The sequence below is a fragment of the Hyla sarda genome, chromosome 9, assembly GCF_029499605.1.
Source record: "Hyla sarda isolate aHylSar1 chromosome 9, aHylSar1.hap1, whole genome shotgun sequence".
Classification (NCBI taxonomy): domain Eukaryota; kingdom Metazoa; phylum Chordata; class Amphibia; order Anura; family Hylidae; genus Hyla; species Hyla sarda.
The window spans coordinates 103,647,596-103,656,765 of record NC_079197.1 but is presented as its reverse complement, the minus strand read 5'-3'; positions in this window follow the sequence as shown (position 1 = coordinate 103,656,765).

The following is a 9,170-nucleotide window of genomic DNA, read 5'->3' as shown; positions in this document are numbered from 1 at the left end:
CAGTTACTACCACAGCTTCAGCAATCATCTCCTCCGCCAGCTCCTGCATCTCCTCCGCAGCGAGTGGCCGCTTCTGGTCTACGACTATCCTTGCCGGATAAATTTGATGGGGACTCTAAGTTTTGCCGTGGCTTTCTTTCCCAATGTTCCCTGCACCTGGAGATGATGTCGGACCAGTTTCCCACTGAAAGGTCTAAGGTGGCTTTCGTAGTCAGCCTTCTGTCTGGAAAAGCCCTGTCTTGGGCCACACCGCTCTGGGACCGCAATGACCCCGTCACTGCCTCTGTACACTCCTTCTTCTCGGAAATTCGAAGTGTCTTTGAGGAACCTGCCCGAGCCTCTTCTGCTGAGACTGCCCTGTTGAACCTGGTCCAGGGTAATTCTTCCGTTGGCGAGTATGCCGTACAATTCCGTACTCTTGCTTCAGAATTATCCTGGAATAATGAGGCCCTCTGCGCGACCTTTAAAAAAGGCCTATCCAGCAACATTAAAGATGTTCTGGCCGCACGAGAAATCCCTGCTAATCTACATGAACTCATTCACCTAGCCACTCGCATTGACATGCGTTTTTCCGAAAGGCGTCAGGAGCTCCGCCAGGATATGGACTCTGTTCGCACGAGGCGTTTCTTCTCCCCGGCTCCTCTCTCCTCTGGTCCCCTGCAATCTGTTCCTGTGCCTCCCGCCGTGGAGGCTATGCAGGTCGACCGGTCTCGCCTGACACCTCAAGAGAGGACACGACGCCGCATGGAGAATCTCTGCCTGTACTGTGCTAGTACCGAACACTTCCTGAAGGATTGTCCTATCCGTCCTCCCCGCCTGGAAAGACGTACGCTGACTCCGCACAAAGGTGAGACAGTCCTTGATGTCTACTCTGCTTCTCCACGTCTTACTGTGCCTGTGCGGATGTCTGCATCTGCCTTCTCCTTCTCTGCTGTGGCCTTCTTGGACTCCGGATCTGCAGGAAATTTTATTTTGGCCTCTCTCGTCAACAGGTTCAACATCCCGGTGACCAGTCTCGCCAGACCCCTCTACATCAATTGTGTAAACAATGAAAGATTGGACTGTACCATACGTTTCCGCACGGAGCCCCTTCTAATGCACATCGGACCTCATCACGAGAGGATTGAACTTTTGGTCCTTCCCAATTGCACTTCTGAAATTCTCCTTGGACTTCCCTGGCTTCAACTTCACTCCCCAACCCTGGATTGGTCCACTGGGGAGATCAAGAGTTGGGGGCCCTCTTGTTCCAAGGACTGCCTAAAACCGGTTCCCAGTAACCCTTGCCGTGACTCTGTGGTTCCTCCCGTAACCGGTCTCCCTAAGGCCTATATGGACTTTGCGGATGTTTTTTGCAAAAAACAAGCTGAGACTCTACCTCCTCACAGGCCTTATGATTGTCCTATCGACCTCCTCCCGGGCACTACTCCACCCCGGGGCAGAATTTATCCTCTGTCCGCCCCAGAGACTCTTGCCATGTCTGAATACGTCCAGGAAAATTTAAAAAAGGGCTTTATCCGTAAATCCTCCTCTCCTGCCGGAGCCGGATTTTTCTTTGTGTCCAAAAAAGATGGCTCTCTACGCCCTTGCATTGACTACCGCGGTCTTAATAAAATCACGGTTAAGAACCGCTACCCCCTACCTCTCATCTCTGAACTCTTTGATCGCCTCCAAGGTGCCCACATCTTTACCAAACTGGACTTAAGAGGTGCTTATAATCTCATCCGCATCAGAGAGGGGGATGAATGGAAAACGGCATTTAACACCAGAGATGGACACTTTGAGTATCTGGTCATGCCCTTTGGCCTGTGCAACGCCCCTGCCGTCTTCCAAGACTTTGTTAATGAAATTTTTCGTGATCTTTTATACTCCTGTGTTGTTGTATATCTGGACGATATCCTGATTTTTTCTGCCAATCTAGAAGAACACCGCCAGCATGTCCGTATGGTTCTTCAGAGACTTCGTGACAATCAACTCTATGCCAAAATAGAGAAATGTCTGTTTGAATGCCAATCTCTTCCTTTCCTAGGATACTTGGTCTCTGGCCAGGGACTACAAATGGATCCAGACAAACTCTCTGCCGTCTTAGATTGGCCACGCCCCTCCGGACTCCGTGCTATCCAACGTTTTTTGGGGTTCGCCAATTATTACAGACAATTTATTCCACATTTTTCTACCGTTGTGGCTCCTATCGTGGCTTTAACCAAAAAAAATGCCGATCCCAAGTCTTGGCCTCCTCAAGCGGAAGACGCCTTTAAACGGCTCAAGTCTGCCTTTTCTTCGGCTCCCGTGCTCTCCAGACCTGACCCATCTAAACCCTTCCTATTGGAGGTTGATGCCTCCTCTGTGGGAGCTGGAGCTGTCCTTCTACAAAAAAATTCTTCCGGGCATGCTGTTACTTGTGGTTTTTTTTCTAGGACCTTCTCTCCGGCGGAGAGAAACTACTCCATCGGGGATCGAGAGCTTCTAGCCATTAAATTAGCACTTGAGGAATGGAGGCATCTGCTGGAGGGATCAAGATTTCCAGTTATTATTTACACCGATCACAAGAACCTCTCCTACCTCCAGTCTGCCCAACGGCTGAATCCTCGCCAGGCCAGGTGGTCTCTGTTCTTTGCCCGATTTAATTTTGAAATTCACTTTCGGCCTGCCGATAAGAACATTAGGGCCGATGCTCTCTCTCGTTCCTCGGATGCTTCTGAAGTTGAACTCTCTCCGCAACACATCATTCCTCCTGACTGCCTGATTTCCACTTCTCCAGCCTCCATCAGGCAAACTCCTCCAGGAAAGACCTTTGTTTCTCCACGCCAACGCCTCGGAATCCTCAAATGGGGCCACTCTTCCCATCTCGCAGGTCATGCGGGCATCAAGAAATCTGTGCAACTCATCTCTCGCTACTATTGGTGGCCGACTCTGGAGACGGATGTTGTGGACTTTGTGCGAGCCTGCACTATCTGTGCCCGGGATAAGACTCCTCGCCAGAAGCCCGCTGGTTTTCTTCATCCTCTGCCTGTCCCCGAACAGCCTTGGTCTCTGATTGGTATGGATTTTATTACTGACTTACCCCCATCCCATGGCAACACTGTTATTTGGGTGGTCGTTGATCGATTCTCCAAAATGGCACATTTCATCCCTCTTCCTGGTCTTCCTTCAGCGCCTCAGTTGGCTAAACAATTTTTTGTACACATTTTTCGTCTTCACGGGTTGCCCACGCAGATCGTCTCGGATAGAGGCGTCCAATTCGTGTCTAAATTCTGGAGGGCTCTCTGTAAACAACTCAAGATTAAATTAAATTTTTCTTCTGCATATCATCCTCAATCCAATGGACAAGTAGAAAGAATTAACCAGGTCTTGGGTGATTATTTACGACATTTTGTTTCCTCCCGCCAGGATGACTGGGCAGATCTTCTACCATGGGCCGAATTCTCGTATAACTTCAGAGTCTCTGAATCTTCCTCCAAATCCCCATTTTTCGTGGTGTACGGCCGTCACCCTCTTCCCCCCCTCCCTACCCCCTTGCCCTCTGGTCTGCCCGCTGTGGATGAAATTTCTCGTGATCTTTCCATCATATGGAGAGAGACCCAAAATTCTCTCTTACAGGCTTCATCACGCATGAAGAAGTTCGCGGATAAGAAAAGAAGAGCTCCTCCCATTTTTTCCCCTGGAGACAAGGTATGGCTCTCCGCTAAATATGTCCGCTTCCGTGTCCCTAGCTATAAGTTGGGACCACGCTATCTTGGTCCTTTCAAAATTTTGTGCCAGATTAATCCTGTCTCTTACAAACTTCTTCTTCCTCCTTCTCTTCGTATTCCTAATGCCTTTCACGTTTCTCTTCTTAAACCACTTATCATTAACCGTTTCTCTCCCAAATCTGTTCCTCCCACTCCTGTTTCCGGCTCCTCGGACATCTTCTCCGTCAAAGAGATTCTGGCATCTAAAAAGGTCAGAGGGAAAACCTTTTTTTTAGTGGATTGGGAGGGTTGTGGTCCAGAAGAGAGATCCTGGGAACCTGAGGACAACATCCTAGACAAAAGTCTGCTCCTCAGGTTCTCAGGCTCTAAGAAGAGGGGGAGACCCAAGGGGGGGGGTACTGTTACGCCAAGCGCTCCGGGTCCCCGCTCCTCCCCGGAGCGCTCGCTACACTCTCCTCACTGCAGCGCTCCGGTCAGATCCACTGACCCGGGGCGCTGCGATACCGCCTCCAGCCGGGATGCGATTCGCGATGCGGGTAGCGCCCGCTCGCGATGCGCACCCCGGCTCCCGTACCTGACTCGCTCTCCGTCAGTCCTGTCCCGGCGCGCGCGGCCCCGCTCCCTAGGGCGCGCGCGCGCCGGGTCTTTGCGATTTAAAGGGCCACTGCGCCGCTGATTGGCGCAGTGGTTCCAATTAGTGTTATCACCTGTGCACTTCCCTATATCACCTCACTTCCCCTGCACTTCCTTGCCGGATCTTGTTGCCATCGTGCCAGTGAAAGCGTTTCCTTGTATGTTCCTAGCCTGTGTTCCAGACCTCCTGCCGTTGCCCCTGACTACGATCCTTGCTGCCTGCCCCGACCTTCTGCTACGTCCGACCTTGCTTCTGTCTACTCCCTTGTACCGCGCCTATCTTCAGCAGCCAGAGAGGTGAGCCGTTGCTAGTGGATACGACCTGGTCACTACCGCCGCAGCAAGACCATCCCGCTTTGCGGCGGGCTCTGGTGAAAACCAGTAGTGACTTAGAACCGGTCCACTAGCACGGTCCTCGCCATCCCTCTCTGGCACAGAGGATCCACCTCCTGCCAGCCGGCATCGTGACATTCTTAATAGAAGTAATTTACAAATCTGTTTAACTTTCCGGAGCCAGTTGATATATATTAAAAAAAGGTTTTGCCTGGAATACCCCTTTAAGTACCACCTCACCAGGACGTACATTTACGGCGCTTGTCGTTAAGGGGTTAAATCAACTGGTGCCAAAAAGTTAAACAGATTTGTAAATTACTTCTATTTAAAAATCTTAATCCTTCCAGTACATATCATCTGCTGTATACTCCACAGGAAGTTATTTTCTTTTTGAATTTCTTTTCTGTCTGACCACAGTGCACTCTGCTGACACCTCTGTCCATGTCAGGAACTGTCCAGAGTAGGAGCAAATCCCCATAGCAAACCTCTTCTGCTCTAGACAGTTCCTGACATGGACAGAGGTGTCAGCAGAGAGCACTGTGGTCAGACAGAAAATAAATGTAAAAAGAAAATAACTTCCTGTGGAACATACAGCAGCTGATTACTACTGGAATGATTAAGATTTTTCAATAGAAGTAATTTACAAATCTGTTTAACTTTCTGGCACCAGTTGATTTAAAAAAAATGTTTTCCACAAGAGTACCCCTTTAAAGGGGTATTCCAGGCCAAAAGTTTTTTTTATATATCAACTGGCTTCGGAAAGTTAAACAGATTTGTAAATTACTTCGATTAAAAAATCTTAATCCTTCCAATAGTTATTAGCTTCTGAAGTTGAGTTGTTTTTTTTCTGTCTAACTGCTTTCTGATGACTCACGTCCCGGGAGCTGTGCAGTTCCTATGGGGATATTCTCCCATCATGCACAGCTCCCGGGACGTGACATCATCATTGAGCAGTTAGACAGAAAACTTCAGAAGCTAATAACTATTGAAAGGATTAAGATTTTTTAATAGAAGTAATTTACAAATCTGTTTAACTTTCCGGAGCCAGTTGATATATAAAAAAAAGTTTTTGCCTGGAATACCCCTTTAAGTTAAAGGGGTTATCCATGATTAGAAAAAAAGAGCTGATTTCTTCCAAAAACTGCACCACACCTGTCCTCAGGTTATGGTATAGCAACTTGGCTTCTTTCACTTCAATTGAACTGAGCAGAAGACAGAGGTGGTGCTGTTTTTTTTTTGTGCTAAAATAAGCAGTTTTTCTTCATCCTGGATAACCTCCTTAGGGTATGTTCACACGGCGGAATTTCCGCAATTCTGCAGAAATTCCATTCAGCAAAGCTTGTGTTCTCAGAACACTGAACTCTGCCAAATTTCAAGCCCCATTTATTTCAATGGGATTCTGCCACGGAATTCCACAAAATATAAGACTGGTCTTAGATTTTTGCAGAATGCGGAAGGCAGAATATCCACAGTGGAATGTCCGCAGCAGCAATTCTGCTGTCTGAATGGGACAGATTATTCCAATTCAAATCAACAGACATTAAATTACAGCAGAATTTCCAGCAGAATTCCGCACAGAACATACCCTTGAAGAGGAGCCGGACCAGGAGTGATCCACTTTAATTTAAAATGGCGCCATCATTACAAGCGCTTGTCTGTTGTCAGATCTTACTTGATTAAGGAGCGACTAATGTGGCCAACTGAACTTTCTCTTCTCTCTGTTTTCGCAAAAATGTTAAACAATGAATTTAATAAAATATTCTCCATAAAATAGTATCTATATTTTTTACACAAATATTATTAAACGTATGTGTATTCAATGTATTTATTAAACTGTATATACATAGGACACAGCAATGGAACTGTTCTACTACCGAAGAGTATAATACTATTACTATTGATGAGTATGTACAGTGATCCTATATATGAATGTAGTCCTTTGAATCCTTGTTCACATACAAAACTGTACCTTCTCTGTACTTTACTAAACTTTTAATAAACATATGGTTAAAAGTGTCACATGATAACCTGTCACTATGTATTCTTGCAGGCTGTGGATATCATAGTCGCATCATAGTTGTAAAACTGACATCTGGTGTACTAAACCCGATACACATGGTAATAGTGCGGTTGAACCAGATTAAAATGATGTATAATTTACCCAGACTAGTGCCGCCATTAGCCTGCATTAATAGTATAATAATTAACCCCCTTTGCACAATGGAGGCAGGTACCCGCATACCCAGCATCTCTGTGGGCATATGGAAGAAAAGGGGGCAGAGGCAAGGATGCCGATTCCCACCTCCATTGCACAAAGGGGGTTCATTACCATACTAGCAACGCAGGCTAATCTGGGTTCTCATTCATTTTAATCTGGTTCCCCAGCACTGCAGGAGGAACAGTGGTCAGTTTCCCTTTAAGGACATTTGTAGGAGAATGGCTGTGTGATTTACATACAGTAAGGCTAGAAACAAGGAGATTTTTTATGCTTACCGTAAAATCTCTTTCTTGAAGCATCCATTGGGAGACACAGACCATGGGGACACAGACCATGGGTGTATGCTGCTGTCACTAGGAGGCTCGACACTATGGCAACAAGAGAAGTCGGCTCCTCCCAGCAGGGTATACCCGCCCATAGGCACCTGAGGTAATCAGTTTTAGTCCCAGAGCAATAGGAGAAGACCGACAGGTCAAGAGAACCACAAACTGTCCGAGCAATCAGAAGAAAAGGCAACTGAACACACCTTCGGACAGACAACTGAAATAGGAACACCAGAAAAAAGGGTGGGAGCTGTGTCCACCAATGGATCCTTCGAGAAAGAGATTTTACGGTAAGCATAAAAAATCTCCTTTTCTCTATCGGCTCCATTGGGGGACACAGACCATGGGACGTACCAAAGCCGTCCCTTGGGTGGGTAAGGAATCAGACAGGTGGACGGTTGGACCACCGCTGTCTGCAACATCTTAAAGCCCAGAGTAGCATCAACTGATGCAAAGGCATGAATCTGGTAGCACCTTGAGAAAGTGTACAAAGACAACCACGCGGACACATTACAGAACTGCAAGGGCAAAGCCTCGTAGCGGAGGGCCAAGGATGCCCCGAAAAACGGGTGGAATGAGCCACACCCCTGAAGGGTGGGATCTTTCCCTTGCAGTGGTAGGCTCCCAAAAAGAACAGACCGGATCCACCAAAAAATGGTGGTCGTAGAAGCAGGTTGTCCTATACAGACCGGATCCACCAAAAAATGGTGGTCCGTAGAAGCAGGTTGTCTGTGCCCCCTCAATTGCAATGCGGAGATAGTGAGCCACAGTTCCTGAATCCCCACCTGAAAACATGAAAGAAAAAGGAGTAAAAAACTAACACATCCCTTGCTAGGAAAATAATAAAACATAAGACCTGGTCTGGAGAGAACGCCAGACCATGTCCACCTCCTTGACACTAAGCTAAAACGGATTACCTCAGGTGCCTGTGGGCAGGTATACCCTGCTGGGAGGAGCCGACTTCTCTTGTTGCCATAGTGTCGAGCCTCCTAGTGACAGCATCATACACCCATGGTCTGTGTCCCCCAATGGAGCAGATAGAGAAATACTGCTTTTAGAGTTTCAGTCACAGGTATCTGACATATACTGTGACATACAGCAGTGGACGACATTTACTTCAATGGATATTTTTAACAGGACTTCATAGCGCAAAAGATCATGTGATCGAGTCTTGTTAAAAAAAAAAGCGTAAAGTGCATATTAGCGGAGGCTGTCCGAACGGAGTCCCTTGGAAACTATGTTCATGCCATTGAAATGAATGGAACCCGCTTCTTTCTGTCTGCCACAGTATATGTTGGCATCCCCATCTTGGCAGGATGCTGATCGATACTTGTGACAGAAACAATAAACACAGCGTGTGCCTAGCTTAACATTGCACGTTTTCCCCCCATTGCATTGAGAAAACCAGCAGCGAGACAATACAGGTGAAACTTTAAAAATTACAATATTGTGCAAAGTTCATTTCTTTCAGTAATGCAACTTAAAAGGTGAAACTAATATAAGAAAGACTCATTACATGCAAAGCAAGATGGTTCAAGCCGTGATTTGTCATAATTGTGATTATGGCTTACAGCTCATGAAAACCCCAAAGCCCCCCCCCCCCAATTACCATGATTTGGGGAGCCATGTCAGCTGCTGGTGTTGGTCCATTGTGCTTCATTAAGTCCAGGGTCAACGCATCCGTCTATCAGGAGATTTTAGAGCACGTCATGCTTTCTTTCCTTTTAAAGGGGTATTCCAGGCAAAACCTTTTTATATATATATCAACTGGCTCCGGAAAGTTAAACTGCACATCTTTAAAAACTGCTTCATTACCATCTAATGCGGATGAAACTCAAAAAATTTGAATATCGTGCAAAAGTCCATTGTATTTCAGTAATGCAACTTAAAGGGGTATTCCAGGCCGAAACTTTTTTTTTATATATCAACTGCCTCCGGAAAGTTAAACAGATTTGTAAATTACTTCTATTAAAA